Source organism: Chelonia mydas, chromosome 11, assembly GCF_015237465.2.
Source record: "Chelonia mydas isolate rCheMyd1 chromosome 11, rCheMyd1.pri.v2, whole genome shotgun sequence".
NCBI classification, from domain to species: domain Eukaryota; kingdom Metazoa; phylum Chordata; order Testudines; family Cheloniidae; genus Chelonia; species Chelonia mydas.
Genome location: NC_051251.2, coordinates 66,482,561 through 66,499,460, shown reverse-complemented (window position 1 = coordinate 66,499,460; position 16,900 = coordinate 66,482,561). Strand labels below are relative to the sequence as shown.

At 41.4% G+C, this 16,900-nt stretch overlaps 1 protein-coding gene and 1 long non-coding RNA gene across 6 annotated transcripts in view; one reads left to right on the top strand and one right to left on the bottom strand.

Annotated features, from left to right (window-relative positions):
* SPAG16 (sperm associated antigen 16) overlaps positions 1-16,900 on the bottom strand; it is a 710,758-nt gene that overhangs the window by 487,220 nt on the left and 206,638 nt on the right. The window lies entirely within an intron of this gene.
* On the top strand, positions 9,011-13,021 carry LOC122462286. The gene is made up of 2 exons (XR_006284757.1): positions 9,011-9,616; positions 11,900-13,021. It is a non-coding gene; the product is annotated as an uncharacterized LOC122462286 (long non-coding RNA).

The window sequence follows — 16,900 nt, the reverse complement described above, 5'->3', positions numbered from 1 at the left end:
CCATGTCACCAAAAATTGTGAATGATGTCAGATATGTGGGCAAGGGAACAGGGACCTGATGGTTCAAAAGAAATCATATACCCCATCGCTATGTAAGTTGAAGGATAAAATGATGGAGAGGAAGGGGTAGGTAACCGTAGCAATAAGCAAGAGAGAGCTCTATTGTTTTTTATGTTAGTAACCTACTAATGAGCCCCTAGGACTAAGTTAAGTGTTTCTCAACAAGTTTGAGGTCACTCTTCCATGTTATAATTTGTCTTAGCTGACCGTTAATATTTTTTTCTTTGATTACTTCTTTGAATTCATTGACTTTGAGAAAAAGGTGAAAGCAAAAATCACAGGGAATGGAAGGTGAAGCTACTCTAATAATTTTCATAAGAGGTTGGAGTCTTTTCGGATATTGCACTGAGATCAGAGAAAATGCTTCTATCAACAAACCAGGAGGCTTTGATAACCTGACGTAAACGGGTACAAAACAAACAGAGGTAGTAGGAGGACATGCATCTTTGGAGGAGAAGTACAATAAAAATAATTTGTATAGAGATACATTAGACATGTGGATTTCCCCTATATGGGTTGACCTGTCAGTGTTTGTGACGGTTCATCCTGTCTCATTGCTGAAAACAGGCACAGCATAGCGAAAGGTGGAGGTAGGGAGAGGGGGACCACTGCTGGTTACTCCCTGATTCACATCTGCCCAGCCCTGACACAAGATAGAGCTGCCTCCTGTGAAGCCCTAATTTATCGCTCTGGAGAACTGGGCATAGCAGAGCTCTTCTCTGCCATTCCATCTCCTCTTTCCACCCATATGCCCAGAATACCCCAGATATGTTCCTTCCTTACTTGTAGGTAGGGAGTGGGGAGGTTGGCACAGTCTCCTCCACTAGTTTTTCTCCATTAGAGAGTTCACCTGTGCAGGAGAAATTCCCCAGCAGCTACCTCAGGATAATTTAAGGCCACTTTCACTTTTCAGAGGACGGGAGAATCCAGTGTATGGCTTCCAGACTCATTACTTGGACAATACCCCCTGTCCAGCTACACTTCAGACTGCACTGGGGGAAAGAATGTGGCAGATTCAGAGATCCAAATGACTCCTTGTAATAAGGTTCTCTCACCACTGGGAGCACCCCTCGTGGCTAGGTCTGGGGACCAGTTCTCATCCAGTCTAGCCCACCTTCCTCCATCACTTGCCCTGCAATATCTGTTGCTCTCCCAGACTCAGGGTGCTCTCACTTCATGACTCAGACCTCCAGCTGGGTCACTACATAATCTTCCCTTTCCGAGGTATAAAAGTCCCTCTAGACCAGTTGTCCATATACTGCCCTTGACAGTCCTCTGTAACAGTTCCCAGTCTGGTGTCACTTCCCCAGGGGCTGGTAGGGGAATCCAGGCCCACCCATTACTTCAGGTTCCAGCCCAGTGACCCTATCAGCAACAGCCAAGGTCTACACAGTCTCAACCCTTGCTGTTCTTTCTCTGAACTTCTTCCTACTCTGCCTTCCACAGGCTTTCTTCCCCGCAACTCCTCTGGGTACACCCCTTCTGTCAGCGACAGGAGCCCAGGGCTTTTGCTGCCCCCCAGGTTTCCTTCTACCTCCCTCTCCTTGCCCTGAGAGCAACTGCAGACTTTCTCCCTGCATCCCCATTGGTCTTCTCAACTACTGGCTTTATACAAGCCCAGCCTGCTGCTGCCCAGCTGGGCTTCATCTTCAGATAGTGCTTATGAACCAAGCCTGACTCTTCTTCAAGAGCAACCTATAAGATTAATTGGCCCCTGTGACGTTGCATTCCATACGATTTAATGAAAATATGCTAATGAGTGTGAATATAATGTAACTGGAATATGCTTCATGCAAAAGGTCTCTTGTAAGGTATCATTACAAAACTTATACTCTACTGAGTGTGATCATCCTATTTGTATAAATGTATTTATCCTTGTATCTGAAACTAGAAACATGAAATATAACTCTGAGGTCCTATTGTAATTATGCAAAGTGTGGGCCATTAATAGTGGTTTGGAATCTTGATGGCTCCCATCAACTAGGACAATTGGTTGTAAATGGCTCTGTTTACTTGCAAACCTTCCTGTGAGTCAGGCCAGGAAGGATGAAGGCTTGGGGTCTCACAGGACATGTCACCTATTTCACTATTTGAAACAGGTGACCATGTCACCTGGTACTGGAATCCATCTTAAACCTGGTGCTTTTCCATTTAGAAGGAGGGGTGGGGACCCAGAGAGACAAAAGATTCCCGCCTTGTGCCAAAGGTATATAAGGGGGTGGAACAGAACAAAAGAGATTCCAGTCATGAGAAATCCCCTACTTACCACGTGGGCTGGAGCTAACAAGAACTGTACCAAGGGAAAGGACTGGGCCCAGACTAGGAAAGAGTCCAATCTGTGAAAGAAGCTTATTGGAACATCTCTGAGGGTAAGATTTTATCTGTAATCAGTTTTGTAATGTATTAGGCTTAGACTTTCATGTTTTGTTTTATTTTGCTTGGTAACTTACTTTGGTCTGTCTGTTATTCTTGGAACCACTTAAATCCTACTTTTTATATTTCATAAAATCTCTTTGGCTTATTAATTAACCCAGACTAAGTAAGTAATACCTGGGGAAGCAAACAGCTGTGCATATCTCTCTACCAGTGTTATAGAGGGTGGACAATTTATGAATTTACCTTGTACCTTGTACCTTTATACAGAGTAAAATGGATGTATTTGGGGTTTAGGCTCCCAGACAGACTGAATACTGGGTGCTGGGAAAGTCCCTGTTAACTGAGAAGCCCCTGAGCTGAGTGGGTCTTAGTTTCTGTGAACTGCAGGGGAGTGTGGCCCAACCTCTTGGTCTGTGCTGTAGCTGACTGGAGTGTCTAGCTCAGCAAGACCCGAGTGGAGGGAAGCCTTCTCTGGCAGGGGGGTTTGTTCTCAGTGGTATCCCAGCACATCCAGTGACAGTCTTGAGAGAGTTTCTGTGACCCAACCCATTACAGCCCCCTCTGAACCATCTTAACCCCTTCAGGACTGACGCGGGGTGCGCACCCCATCACACACATTTACCCACTTTTTTTTTTTTTTTTTTTTTTACTTACAAGGGTGCAGACAGACCCTCAAAATCAAGAATCAGGGTGCATATCCCTGATTATCAGTCTCTTGCTTTAATGAAGAGACCACAGTCTTTATTTTACTTGAGTTATTTTCCTCACATGTTCAAAAGATATTCTAGCCATGTTTTTTCTTTAGCACTTTATTTTCCTCTAAAAGGGTGTGTGCTGAAGTCCAAAAAAGAAAGTGTCTTTTGCAAAGATGAAAATTGTGTCTTTCTAGAGTGGAAAGACATTATTTTGCCTGCCTAGGAAGGTCAGGCAGATATAATATATCACAAATACTAAAGCCTTTTTAACTTCCCAGGAATGACAAAGGAAGAAACCCAATATATCAGCACAGCAATGTAGATGCATGCAACTTTCCTACCCTTTGAAAATAAAGGACTTTGTCAAAATATACTCATTTATCATGCAGAGTCCTACCAAATGCTGAAAAGAGCCAAGGTCAAAACTTATTGTGCAAAGCCCACATGTATGTAATCGACATGCTTGCACTGCAGCTATTGATTTTCTTTAGAATCAGACGATCAGAGGGACATGTGTGAGTGTGTGCCTGCTAAGGTACACCTTTGCACTGATAAGCATATGTAACAGCAATAAAGTTGGGAAATCTGTGTGGGAAAACACCAATGGAGTTATTGCATACTAGCTGTTTAAGAAAAGGTATAATGAGTATTCCAAATGCTCATTGCATATATAACTGTATGGTACTTTCAGCAACTTAGCTCTGTGTAAAATTTTTCTTTACCCTTCTGACAAGATTGAGCTTTGGCCTGTGCTTCAGCACCAAAGCAGGCTGAGATACAGGAAAAAGTGTTATACATAAGATAGTACTCTCTTAACCAGTTACACATACATACGCACTGAGGAAATTATGGCGCTTCCGTGGCTGGTGTGCAGCCCTCTGCTAATGTACATCCTAGAGAAGAGGAGTTACTGTCTGAGTTTAAAAATTGGTTTACAACAGTGGAAGAAAAGGCAAAAGATCACCCAACAACCACACAAACATATGTCTACAATTCCACTCCTCTGGCAAAATGGAATTTTCTGCCATAAAAATAATGCTCACGTGAGCAGGAGACAGAGCTTTCTTGCTCTAATAACTAAAGACCACCACAGACCTCATCACCTTCTGGTCAAAGAGAAATGCACACCTCTTCGACCTTGCTTTCTCCAGTATAAACACAGAGAACCCTGTATGTTTTAAAAAAATCCTCAAAATCAAACCAAAACATTCCACTGCACACACACTTCTCTTATGGAGAGGATGAGAGAAAGAACAAACAGATGGCAGATGTTAATCACACTGTTTAACACACTGTTGGAAGGTGCTCAGATACTACAGTGATAAGGGCAGCTATGAAGATTGTGGAAGATAACTGACCAGATTTTCTTGCTGAGTAAACTTTTGGTATCGACTAGCTTCAGAGAGATAAAATTCTGCCTCCTTTTCCAGAGATGAATGCAATACAGGAACAACTATCAGTTAGTCATACTCCATAAAGCTTTTCCAGTACTACTGCTGATTTACATATGCCTGAACAGAATGTGACCAGGAAATGTGTATCATCCAGGAGGCCATTTTGCACTGGCGGAGTGAATCAAATCTAGGAATAATGAAAAAACAAATGTGAGATGGATATCACAGGAAACGAAGCTGATTCTCTGAATCATATGTGAATTCCAAAGATCAACAATGGACATGAATTGATTAACAGAATTATGAGAAGTCAGAAGCTGCCCACAGAGCAATTAAATATCTTCACTCATTAACGTGAGCAAGTTTCCTCAATGTGGCCAGATCACAATCATGGAGGAACTTCTGGAGATTAATTGTAGTGCTTAATAATGGTCAGAGATCAAGAGCAGTACTGTACCCATGTCATAAACAGTGGGCTACTGGACCTTTCCTTCATTCTGCGCAGAAAAATCAGCAGTGCAGGACCAGAGGGAAGTTAGATGTAAAATAGCTGTCTGAGACCTGAGCTGTCATGAAATAGTATAAGAATCCATCTCCACTGACTCCTTAAAAATCACTTACCACCCCATGTCATAAATATAAAGCAAAGGGTAATCACCTTTAAAATCCCTCCTGGCCAGAGGAAAAATCCTTTCATCTGTAAAGGGTTAAGAAGCTAAAGGTAACCTCACTGGCACCTGACCAAAATGACCAATGAGGAGACAAGATACTTTCAAAAGCTGGGAGGAGGGAGAAAAACAAAGGGTCTGTGTCTGTCTGTGTGATGCTTTTGCCCGGAACAGAACAGGAATGGAGTCTTAGAACTTAGTAAGTAATCTAGCTAGATATGCATTAGATTATGATTTCTTTAAATGTCTGAGAAAATAAGTTGTGCTGAATAGACTGAATATTCCTGTCTGTGTGTCTTTTTGTAACCTAAGGTTTTGCCTAGAGGGATTCTCTATGTTTTGAATCCAATTACCCTGTAAGGTATTTACCATCCTGATTTTAAAGAGGTGATTCTTTTTTTTCTTCTATTAAAAGTCTTCTTGTAAGGAAACTGAATGCTTTTTCATTGTTCTAAGATCCAAGGGTTTGGGTCTGTGGTCACCTATGCAAATTGGTGAGGATTTTTACCAAACCTTCCCCAGGAAGTGGGGTGCAAGGGTTGGGAGGATTTTGGGGGGAAAGACGTTTCCAAACAACGTTTTCTCAGGAACCCAGATAAAGTTTGGTGGTGGCAGTGGAAGTCCAAGGGTAAAACAGTTTGTACCTTGGGGAAGTTTTAACCTAAGCTGGTAAAAGTAAGCTTAGGAGGTTTTCATGCAGGTCCCCACATCTGTACTCTAGAGTTCAGAGTGGGGAAGGAACCTTGACACCACAATACACAAAAAACAGAGCACAGGTTGCTAATATTATAATTATTATTTATTTGTACTACTATAGTACCTAGAAGCTCTAGTCATGAACTACAACCCCATTGTATACCCCAAGAAAATTACAAAATTAAAATCAGAGTGGGGAAGGAACCTTGACACCACAATACACAAAAAACAGAGCACAGGTTGCTAATATTATAATTATTATTTATTTGTACTACTATAGTACCTAGATGCTCTAGTCATGAACTACGACCCCATTGTATACCCCAAGAAAATTACGAAATTAAAACGTATTTTATCAAGAGGAGTGTATCAGGATTGCAGCATGAGAGGACCTCTGTCTGCCAGTGATGACATGGTACCCAAAACAAACAAAGCTGACAAGGCCAAAGATGAAAGTTAATTGTCTACAAAACCTGGTTTCAGTCCATTAGTGTCAGATTCAAAGAACTGACCTATGTCCCAAGATTCTGCTTGTGATGACAGAAGTTGCTGATTTTAGAGGACAGAGACATTGTGCGGGAAGCTAGAGTAGGAGAGACCACAGAGGGCATGACATAGCTGCAGCAATTGACAATATGGAAAACACAGTCAGTAGAAACAACATCAGAATCAAGATGTACCTGCAAGATGAAGCAAGAGGAAACCTAATTCATTATGCGCAAACCTTGATTAATGTTCCATTCCGTCAATGCAAGGCTGGTAAGAGACAAAGTCAGTTGCGAAGTTTCACAATCACCTCTAAAGAGACATGATTCTGGAAACTGTTAGGGACTAACCTGAACTTTTATTCCAAGTCCACAAGCTTCAATTTTTTATGAGATCCATAAAAAAATCTAAAAAAAATGAACATTAAAAAAGAGAAAAAGCTGGGTGAGATTACATCAGGGCCTTGAAGGGCCCAGTGACCCCAGGGGTGAGGATTTGTATTGAAACTCTCATTCTACTTTCAGAATCAGTCGTATACAGTAAAAGACTCTAAAAAGAGGAGAGCCAAACAATGTTTACTTATATGAAGACATGCAAGAATATCCTTCAGTGACAGGAACAAAGTAAGAGCTAGTGAAATAATGGTGGCAGATTGTGGAACTCAAGGAAAAAAAGGGTAGAAAAAAAGGCTTAAAACAAGGAATGTCACTGACAGATGTAGAGTTGTTGAAGAAGTGGAGGCTTTAGATAACTAAAGATTAACCAGAAAAAGACTGCCTGTTAGGAATAATAAAAAAACCCAACAGTAGTTATGTTAATAAGAAAAATATTATGTAGGTCAGGGTGTTTAAATGAGGTAAACCAAATTCTTTATAATTGCAGTGCTGAAAACATTTTTAGCTATTTGAAATTGGTACCAAACATTAAATCATGCAAAAAGTCACTTAAACCACAGAAACACTAACAGATTTTATCTTCCAATGAAAACCAAGTCAGATTTCCATGCGTGGACACAAACAAATGAGAAAGATGTATAAGATGAGCCCCCACAAGAATTGCTTATATAGGAAGTATCCGCTGTAACTCCATTGGTACACATGAGTCTAGACTTGCTTTTTAAGTCATATTTTCTACCATCCACTCACTTTCAGTTGGAATAAATTATTTTGTGTGTGTGTGTTCCAAATGGGGTCTGAGAAGAGTTTGGGATTTTTTTCCCTTGAGAACTTGGGAAGTGTAGGATTAAAGGTGTTTATATGTTACTTAACTGAAAATTCCATGTGCTTTAATGTCTCACGATAGTATCTGTCACCATGTTCTCAGCATTGTCTTCTTTTAGACAGTTCTCTATATTTCACACACACAGATAGTTCTATGTACACTCACACAGAGGTGTTCATCCATTCAAAGGGCATTTTTCAGGAAAAAAGATTTAGGAATCTTCACCTTCCTAGAGACTGAGACAAGGAAGTTGGGGAAAGATTAGAGAGAGAAACCAAGAGGTAAACTATGGTAGTGGAAACAAGAGTGGGGAATATATATTATTATTAGGATCCCTTTAAATGTAAATTTTATATATATATCAATTTACTGATTGCTTTCACCAGAATTCCCACACCTGAAGAGTAGGATAGCTAATATTCCCATAAAAAACATTTATAAAACTCTGAGTTGGGAGTACACAGTACTGAAAACTGTGCAGTAACTTTTTTTATTTAAAGCATTTGGTAATGTTATTAACATATAACCTAGTGGTAACATATTTTCATTTAATAGCTGCTTGGGGTACAATAAAATACAGTTAGAAAATGCAGGAATGAAAAAAAAACTGATAAAGTGCCCTGTCTTCAGAGAAACAAAAACAATATAAGCTTTCTCCTTTTTCCCTTGCCAAAAAAAAAGATTTAATCAAGGGTTTCTGTCAAAGTCACAGAAAATTACAATTTTTAGTATGCAGAAATGAATTCAGATGGTGAATGTATCATCCAGATTTACTGAGGTGAAGAGAAGTTCAGCAAAGTATATATAATCAATAGTATCCATGTATCTGTTATTACCCTGGAACACCAGCTACAATTATAGCAATTGCTCAAATAGTTCAGCACACATCTGAACCACTCATCATATTCTTTAATAACTTCAAAAACTAGTTATGTAGGAACTCTGAACTAATTCAGTTTGGTCACGCAAACCAGGAATAGACAATTTTGCTTAAAAGCTTTTTCTCAAAAACGTTACTGTAAATATACAGACAGACAGACACATACACCACTTGTCCTGCAGCAGCAGTGCCATCTGGATATTCCACTTTGCAAATATGGTGCTTTTAGCATACAAGGGAAAGCTACTAGCCACACCACTACTGAACCTTTCCCCTTGATTATCCTACTTACCCTTGGAATTTCAATTACCACTAGAATCAAACATCCAAAGTATGCCAAATCAAATTGACATCAATAGAAGCTCTGTGAGTGTGTAGTGGGGCGGCTGCCCCACTCCTATCCTAGATGGGGCTTCAGCAGGCCAGGGAGGCGGTACAGGTGGTGACCAATCAGAGGCTGTGTTAGAGACAGCTAATCAGAGGCTGTGTTAGAGACAGCCAATCAGAGCCAGACTCAGCCATATATAAAGGCTGACCAGGAAGGGTGTGGGCAGTCTCTCCCTGGTGGTCAAGAGAGGAGGACTGGCTCCTCTGTGGGAAGGTAGCACCTTGGACAGGGCCGTGCTGGGGAGCTCTGGCTAAGGAAAACCCCAGGCTGCCGGCCTAGGCCAGGCAGGTGCATAGGGCTGAAGGGGAAGTGGTCCAGGGACAATAGCAGGGCAAGGGGAGAGAATGAGGGCAGAGAGGCTGCCACTATAGGGTCCCTGGGTTGGGACCCAGAGTAGTGGGTGGGCCTGGGTCCCCCCCCTTCCCCTTCAGCTACACCGGGCTGAAGAGGAGCATGGCCTGATCCAGGCTGTGGCTGGGCCCTGTGATAAGGGGCTAGACTTAGAGGCTGCAGCTGGCCACTACAACAGGTGCAGATTGTGGACTGCGATAACACCAAACCCCCAGAAGGGGGTGAGACCGGAGCAGTGGGCACTGCTGGAGGGTAGTGTCCTGAAGAGGACACTGCTGAGTGGGGAGCAATGAGGGTCCCCAAAGCAGCAGAGCAGATGAGGGGCAAGGCACCACACAAAACAGATGCTTTGACTGGACAGAGCTAATTCCTGGAGCAACCAGCAGGAGGTGCCAGCGGTGGTGAGTCCTAACCCTGTCACAGAGTGGAAGAAATATACAACATAGTGCACAACATAATTCTACAGCACAGTGAGAGCATTGCCCTTAAGCTGTATATTTGTATCAAGGATTTTTATGGACATACCCAGATGCTTTAAATACTGATTTGCCATAACAGTGTGGGCAGGGGTGAAGCTGTGCTGGTACAATCCCAAATTCATCACGCTTGGCCATCCTGAGCTATAGATTATGTGACTGGTCTTGGAGAAAATTATTGTTTAGAGATTCTCCCACCTCCAGACACCAGTCTGAGAGTAAGTAACAGGAGGCAAAGTTTGCCACTATGTGTATCTGAAGCTGCAGATGAAACCATTCACAACTTTTCCTGCAGGCAGAGTAAGATCTCGGTCTACAATAAAGAATCATGTTGTTGAATTAGATTAAATACTGCATATAGAGAGTTAGTTATTTTAAAAAAACAACAGACACAGTTTCCACTGTTGCAAATGTTTACTTCTGCTTATATTTACTTTAGGGCCAAGCTTTAGATCCCAAACAGCTATTCTTGCCATAGTTTTTGGCAGCGAAAGAGTCTTTCTAAACAATGCAATCTTAATTTTTGTACTGTTTTTTATAGAAGTCTCACTAATGTTAACAAATCTGAAGAGCTTATGCTATACTCTGTTGCAGTATAGCAAATTAAATTAATTTGTCATATATAGGGCTAGATTGCGCCTATCAATCCCAGCTCCGCATAAGGTGGAGAGAGCCATATGATAGTAAACATCCTTGAAAGAACTGTGGCTGACCACACTGGAATTGTTTGGGTGTTTCAGGGCATGTGCAGTACAACAGCTCTGCCACCTTTTTGCAGGCGCTTCTTGTGCTGCCCTCTGCACCTAGTCAGCTCTGGTGACTAGTTTAGAAGTAATGCTCCGTCTAACCCTTCATCCTCTTTTGCACAGGGAGGGGTCACCACTAGAAGGAAAAGGCCAACGAAAGCTAAATCTGTGCGCTTGACTGTATTGGCTGTAAAAGGGGGCAACTCCTGCATATATAACTCCGTTTCAGTGTGTTATGCATGTACGCATCATCCTCTAGTAGCTGGTCCATAGAAGACAACAGCCTATTGTACTATCATTCTTATTTGCAATAAATTAGCACCTGGGAGACCTAGTCATGGACTAGGACCACATTGTGCATGGTGCTGAACAAACACAGAACAAAAAGCCCTGACCCAAAGAATAGTTACTCCATTATCTCAAGTGGTAGAGGCCTGTTCTGAAAGTCCATGGTTCAAACCCTGCTGATGTCCCATGGGGGAGGATTGTTATAGTTATGTATAATAAAACTTTTAAATTTGGGGTTTTTTCCCTTTTTTTCTTTAAAAAGAAATACAAAATTACATTAACACCACCGATGTTAAAAGAAGATGATTAAGGTTGCTAAGTCAAGCATTGCCAAGTTGGGAAATGACAGACCCATGCAACTTGTATTTATTCCTTAATGCTTATGCATTATCTATCATTATCCTAAGTACATGATCAAATACTATTTGTGATACATACACAAATCACATTTCCTTCTGGTGGTATACTGTATTTAATATACTGTATTTTAAAGAGGCTATTTATCATTATGGCTTGCTATTTGTATTTGGGAGCAATATATAGTCTTGTGACCTGCAAAACAAGAATCAGTTCATAATGGAGGGCAAAAAGCAAGTCCAGGCTAAAAATTAATCCAGGGAGGTTGTGAGTAGACATGTCCAGAATACAAGAATTCTGTTTTTTGGCAAGTTTCGAGGTTTCAAAATTTGTTTTTTCTTTCACACTGGAATGAAAACAAAACCGTTTGAATGTTTTTGCAAAAAAGTTTTGCCGAAATGTCAGTTTTTACACTGAAACCTGAGTATTTTGAATCAGGAAGGCTTTTGGGGGGGGTCCAGGGCTTTTTGGTCACAAAGAGAGGCACTCTGTAGATAAGTGGTTAGGGTACTGTCCTCAGATGTAGAAGAGCCATATTCAAGTCCCTGTTCTGCCTGATTCAAAAGCAGTGTGTCATCCCATAGATGGACATAATATGCCATGTTTTGTTATAGAAGTAGGCCTCAGGGAAGGAGGAAAGATAGACTCTTCAGTATCTTCACTGAGAGGAAGGCTAGGAAATGGCTCCCAAAGTTTATTTCCTTTAGTGAGATCACCTTGCTGTCAACAAAGGAAGTACTACACCTTCCATGTTCTCCCTTCTGTTTTGCAGCCCACCAGTCAGATGGGGGATCTTTATATTTCTGTTTTTCCCTAGAAACAAAACAAGAGTGGATGAGGAAGAAAGAGGAAAAATCCCCATGCTCCCAAGATGGAGGACACAAAGTCCAACAAATGGAGGGGGCAGACTGAAGCCTACCAAGGGAATTCTGACACTCAACTCCTTTGCTTCCTTGTGTCTTGGTAGGCAGAGCTATACTCTGTTGCAGTATAGTAAATGAACCAACTATTCCTGTCTGCCTCTCCCATAGGATGGGGCAGAGAGAGCCATATGGAATAAAAGTCCATTTTATTATAAGAGAAAAGAAATAGGGTATTTCCAATTATTAAAATGTAGCAGAGAAAACACATATTAGCTTTCTTCCAAACCCTTTGTTAGACATCCTAACAGTCAGCATTCGGGGAAAGCACTTTTTCAGACTGTAATTAAAATCCTCATCTAGACTGAGGTAAATAATATACCTAGCTCAATCTGAGCCCAGTTCTTATAAATAACCCTGTACTCGTAATGTACAGACAGGCTTGTGCCCACTTTTGTTGAGACCCCTTCATTCCCAAAATGTGTTGTGAATGAATTAATATAATTTTCCTTCAATTGAAGGATTCCAATGAGTCCCAGGATCTGTCAATTTCCTCTCCTGCTTCTACAGCCTTCTTTTCTAATGGAAGACTCTGGATGTTTCTCCCACCACCAAAATCCATTAGTACTGTTTTCATTCCCTTACTAAACAGTTATTTAAAAAGTGACAAAATATACTTAGTCCCCACCAGCAGCAAACATGCTGCCTATAGGTTACCACTACATCTTGGTCCCTGCTCAGATATCTCACTTTTTGAAGATAATAAACAGTTATATTTTCCCCCAAATTCTGTACCACAAAGTGTCTGTAAAATGTATTTTAAGTTATCCAAGCAAAAGAGTGCACTCAAAAGTCTTTCTTTTTTACTCAAACTTAAAAAAAAAAAAAGGCCAAATGTTAATTCAAATGTTACAAAAATATTTGCTCCCAGACTCAGATCCTTCATGCCACATTTCAGCACAATGAATTTAACCGTGCAAGCTATACATTTCTGAAATGAGGTAATAAAAACCCCAACAAGGCTTAGCTATAGCGATCTGAGTGATGACACTTATATATTTTTCATATTATACACATTGCAGAAAATGGAAATGTCAACTGGTTAGTTTACAAGGAATCTGAACATCCCCAACAACTGTAACAGCTTGTCAATAGCAGCTGCATATGTACTTGATGTTAAAATGCATTGTCAAGAAACACAGGAGAAAGTACATGAAGGTCAAATAAAAATTAAAAGAACAATCCATAGTAGAGAATCATGTTACCTACATATATTTACATTTCAAATAAAAAGATTAAGATAACATTTGTCAAAAAATAAACTAGCTCAATGCCACTTTTTGCTTTGATCTAATACCACAGTCACTGTGCTGTGAAATTTGAAGTCAGAATGAGATTAATAATCTACAAGGCTAAAGCTTCTTTCTAAAATAAAAAGGCAACTTTATTATCTATTACACACAGAAAAACTACCTTCAAAAAACAATATTAAGGTTGCAAAGTCCAGGAACCAAAATTAGTAAATGACAGAAATGATGTTGCCTGTGCAATATCAGCTTGGCCCCCTTGTGTGCCTGCATTATGATAAAGTAATTACATGATCACTATTTATCCTGGAGGACCCCGCCTCATTCAGGGCCCAAGATGGACTGTGCTCACAAAGTGAGCAGCTTTTCAATGTTTTGTTTTATCCTTATGGTTCAGTGTGGCTCCAGGCCTTATTCATTGCACACTACACTGCTCTGAAGAGAGGATTATTAACCTCCTCATGGGTTTTTCTATGGCATTCATCACTATAGTATCTGAGCGCTTCACAGACATTAAATTAATCTATCTTTAGGAACACCGCTCCACCCCCAATGAGAAGAGTGGGGGAAGTACTACCCCCATCTTACAGTGGGGAGCAGAAGCACAGTGAGTTTACGGTTAGAAGGATCCATTTATTTTGGGTGCCTAATCTGAGATGTCTAGGACCCGAGTTCTCAGAGTACCTACATTATATAGCAGATTGAGGGAAATGATTATTCCCCTCTACTCGGCACTGGTGAGGCCACACCTGGAGTATTGAGTCTAGTTTTGGTCCCCCCACTACAGAAGGGATGTGGACAAATTGGGGCGAGTCCAGCAGAGGGCAACATAATGATTAGGGGGCTGGGGCACATGACTTATGAGGAGAGGCTGAGGGAACTGAGGTTATTTAGTCTACAGAAGAGAAGAGTGAGGGGAGATTTGATAGCAGCCTTCAACTACCTGAAGGAGGTTACAAAGGGGATGGAGCTCAGCTTTCTCAGTGGTGGCAGATGATCAAACAAGAAGCAATGGTTTCAAGTTGCAGTGGGGGAGGTCTAGGTTGTATATTAGGAAACACTATTTCACTAGGAGGGTGGTGAAGCACTGGAATGGGTTACCTAGGGAGGTGGTGGAATCTCCATCCCTAAAGGTTTTTAAGGCCCGCCTTGACAAAGCCCTTGCTGGGATGATTTAGTGGGTGTTGGTCCTGCTTTGAGCAGGGGATTGGACTAGATGAGACCTCCTGAGGTCTCTTCCAACCCTAATATTCTATGATTTTATATATTTAACCACAAGTCTGACATCAGCTGCAGCTGTGAGAGCTCTGGTCTTCTACAAATTGGACCCCAGAGCCTCAGTTCAGGTGCCCAGAAAATGAGGAACACACAATTAGTGACCACCTGTGAAAAATGTGGTTTAAGTGACTTGCCCCAGTGTCACATAGCGACTCTGTTGCAGAGGCAGGGATGGAATCCAGTTCTCCAGGACAACATTCAACTGCCTTACCCATAAGATACTCTTTTCTCTTCTGTAAAATCTCTGCCAAATTTCAAGTCCCACCAACAAAGCATGCAGGCACTAGAACATTTCAAAGTGAAGATCTCAAGATTTTTTTTTTAACATAGGCAAAACAATGCACTAAACTGTTATGGCTGACATTCCCTCTCCCACAAAAAAAATCAGCCCGTGGCAAACACCCAGTCTGGAAAATTTCAGCCCAAATGATTAAAGCTGGGCACAGTTATAAGCAACTGAAAACTGGGTTTTACCATGGGAAGTGTCTGGCAACCTTAATAATATGTGGTGCTACCAGCCCCACTTATAATTAAAGTTTAAAATCGCACACTCTATTTATTGTAATATTTAAATTTAAAGAGATGGAGTGTAAACGTTCAATGGAATGGCAGTGGGTCAATAAGACCTACAACACACAAATTACTAATTCAAGACATGGCACATTGGTGGGGTCAGAATTTAACGGGTAGTGCTAAATTTCCAGATTTTCCAGTCTTGCTTGTGTTTGTTGCATTTGGCCTAAAGACCAGATGTGAAGAAGCAACCTGTAATTTTGTATATGAGTTTAACAACAAGAAAGTGAAGGCTTGATCTGTCCTGTCTCTCCTAAAGCTGTCTCTCCTAAAGCCATAATATCCAACCCTACTGATTTAAGCATTGGTCTATTGTTTTCTACCATAATTGCTTACAGTGCCAATTTGAAAGACCTACTGCCTTTTCCTCTTATTGCCACAGTTACTATTAATTTGATGACTCCACAGCAGGGAACTAACACTGAAGGCAGCAGCATCTCATGCCAATCCCTGACAGGGAGCCTAGTCTCCAACAGTGTTGATTCAGCACTGCTTGGGAACAGAAGAGCAGAGTGGAAGCAGTAGGAGTGGCAGAGCCGGTGGCTGTATTCACTCAGAAACCAAACCGTTCTTTAAAGATGACATTCAAGAGGCCCACATAAAACAGACTCCAACGAGAGACTGCTGAATTGGAATTAATTTGCAAACTGGATACAATTAACTTAGGCTTGAACAAAGACTGGGAGTGGATGGGTCATTACAGAAAGAAACTGTTTCCCCATGTTTATCACCCCCTCCCCCGCTGTTCCTCAGTCATTCTTGTCAACTGCTGGAAATGGCCCACCTTGATTATCACTACAAAAGGTCGTCCGTCCGTCCCCCCTCTCCTGCTGGTAATAGCTCACCTTACCTGATCATTCTCCTTACAATGTGTATGGTAACACCCATTGTTTCATGTTCTCTGTGTATATAAATCTCCCCACTGTATTTTCCACTGAATGCATCCGATGAAGTGAGCTGTAGCTCACGAAAGCTATTGCTCAAATAAATTTGTTAGTCTCTAAGGTGCCACAAGTCCTCCTTTTCTTTTTACATAAAAGCTGAGTAATTGGGATTTATCAGAGCTTCCTGTAGAGGACTTGGAGGGAAAAGGAAACTCACTGCTAGACCTGAGGGCAGGCTGCATGACTGCAGAGCACCAACCCATGCCCCAGCCTCCAACCCACAGCTATCATTTGTGGGGATTATCAGTCAGTGGCCACCCTTGATGCTTCACCTGTCCATTTGGTGCTGGCAGAAAGCACGGCTTGCCAGTATGCAGGCGTTGCAAAGATACCACTGCATGACTTCAACACCTCTGCTAGGCAGCCACTAGGCTTCCACAGTGCAGGCAATGTGGGTGTGTTTCATCCAAAATGCAGAAGTATGGAGCAAATAGAAGGGGATGCTCGTAGTGGAAAGAAGATCAGAAGAGAAAGAGTAAAGGAAATGAACTGTGAAACAAAATATCAGCTATTTTGCTTGGTCAAAAATGAATAGTGAATGGCAACATCCCATAGGCTGAATCAAGGTAATTGCAATAATAGACAGAAATTTCCAATACATCAGTGGGGCTGTTACAGATCTTTAGTACTTTGAAAATACATCTGGAAGATGAAGAGATTAGCACTTCAAGAAAACAAAGGGCCAAATGCTCCTGCTTATCACTTTCTTAATGCCCTCTAATTGTGGGAAAGGAGAGAAGATGTGGACAAACACCCTTCAAAATCCCTCAACCCCACCCAAAAAAGTTCCTGAGACAGTTGAAGGCCCACTGTGCAAACAATGCACAGCTGGGGTCTCCACAAACCCATGAACAAA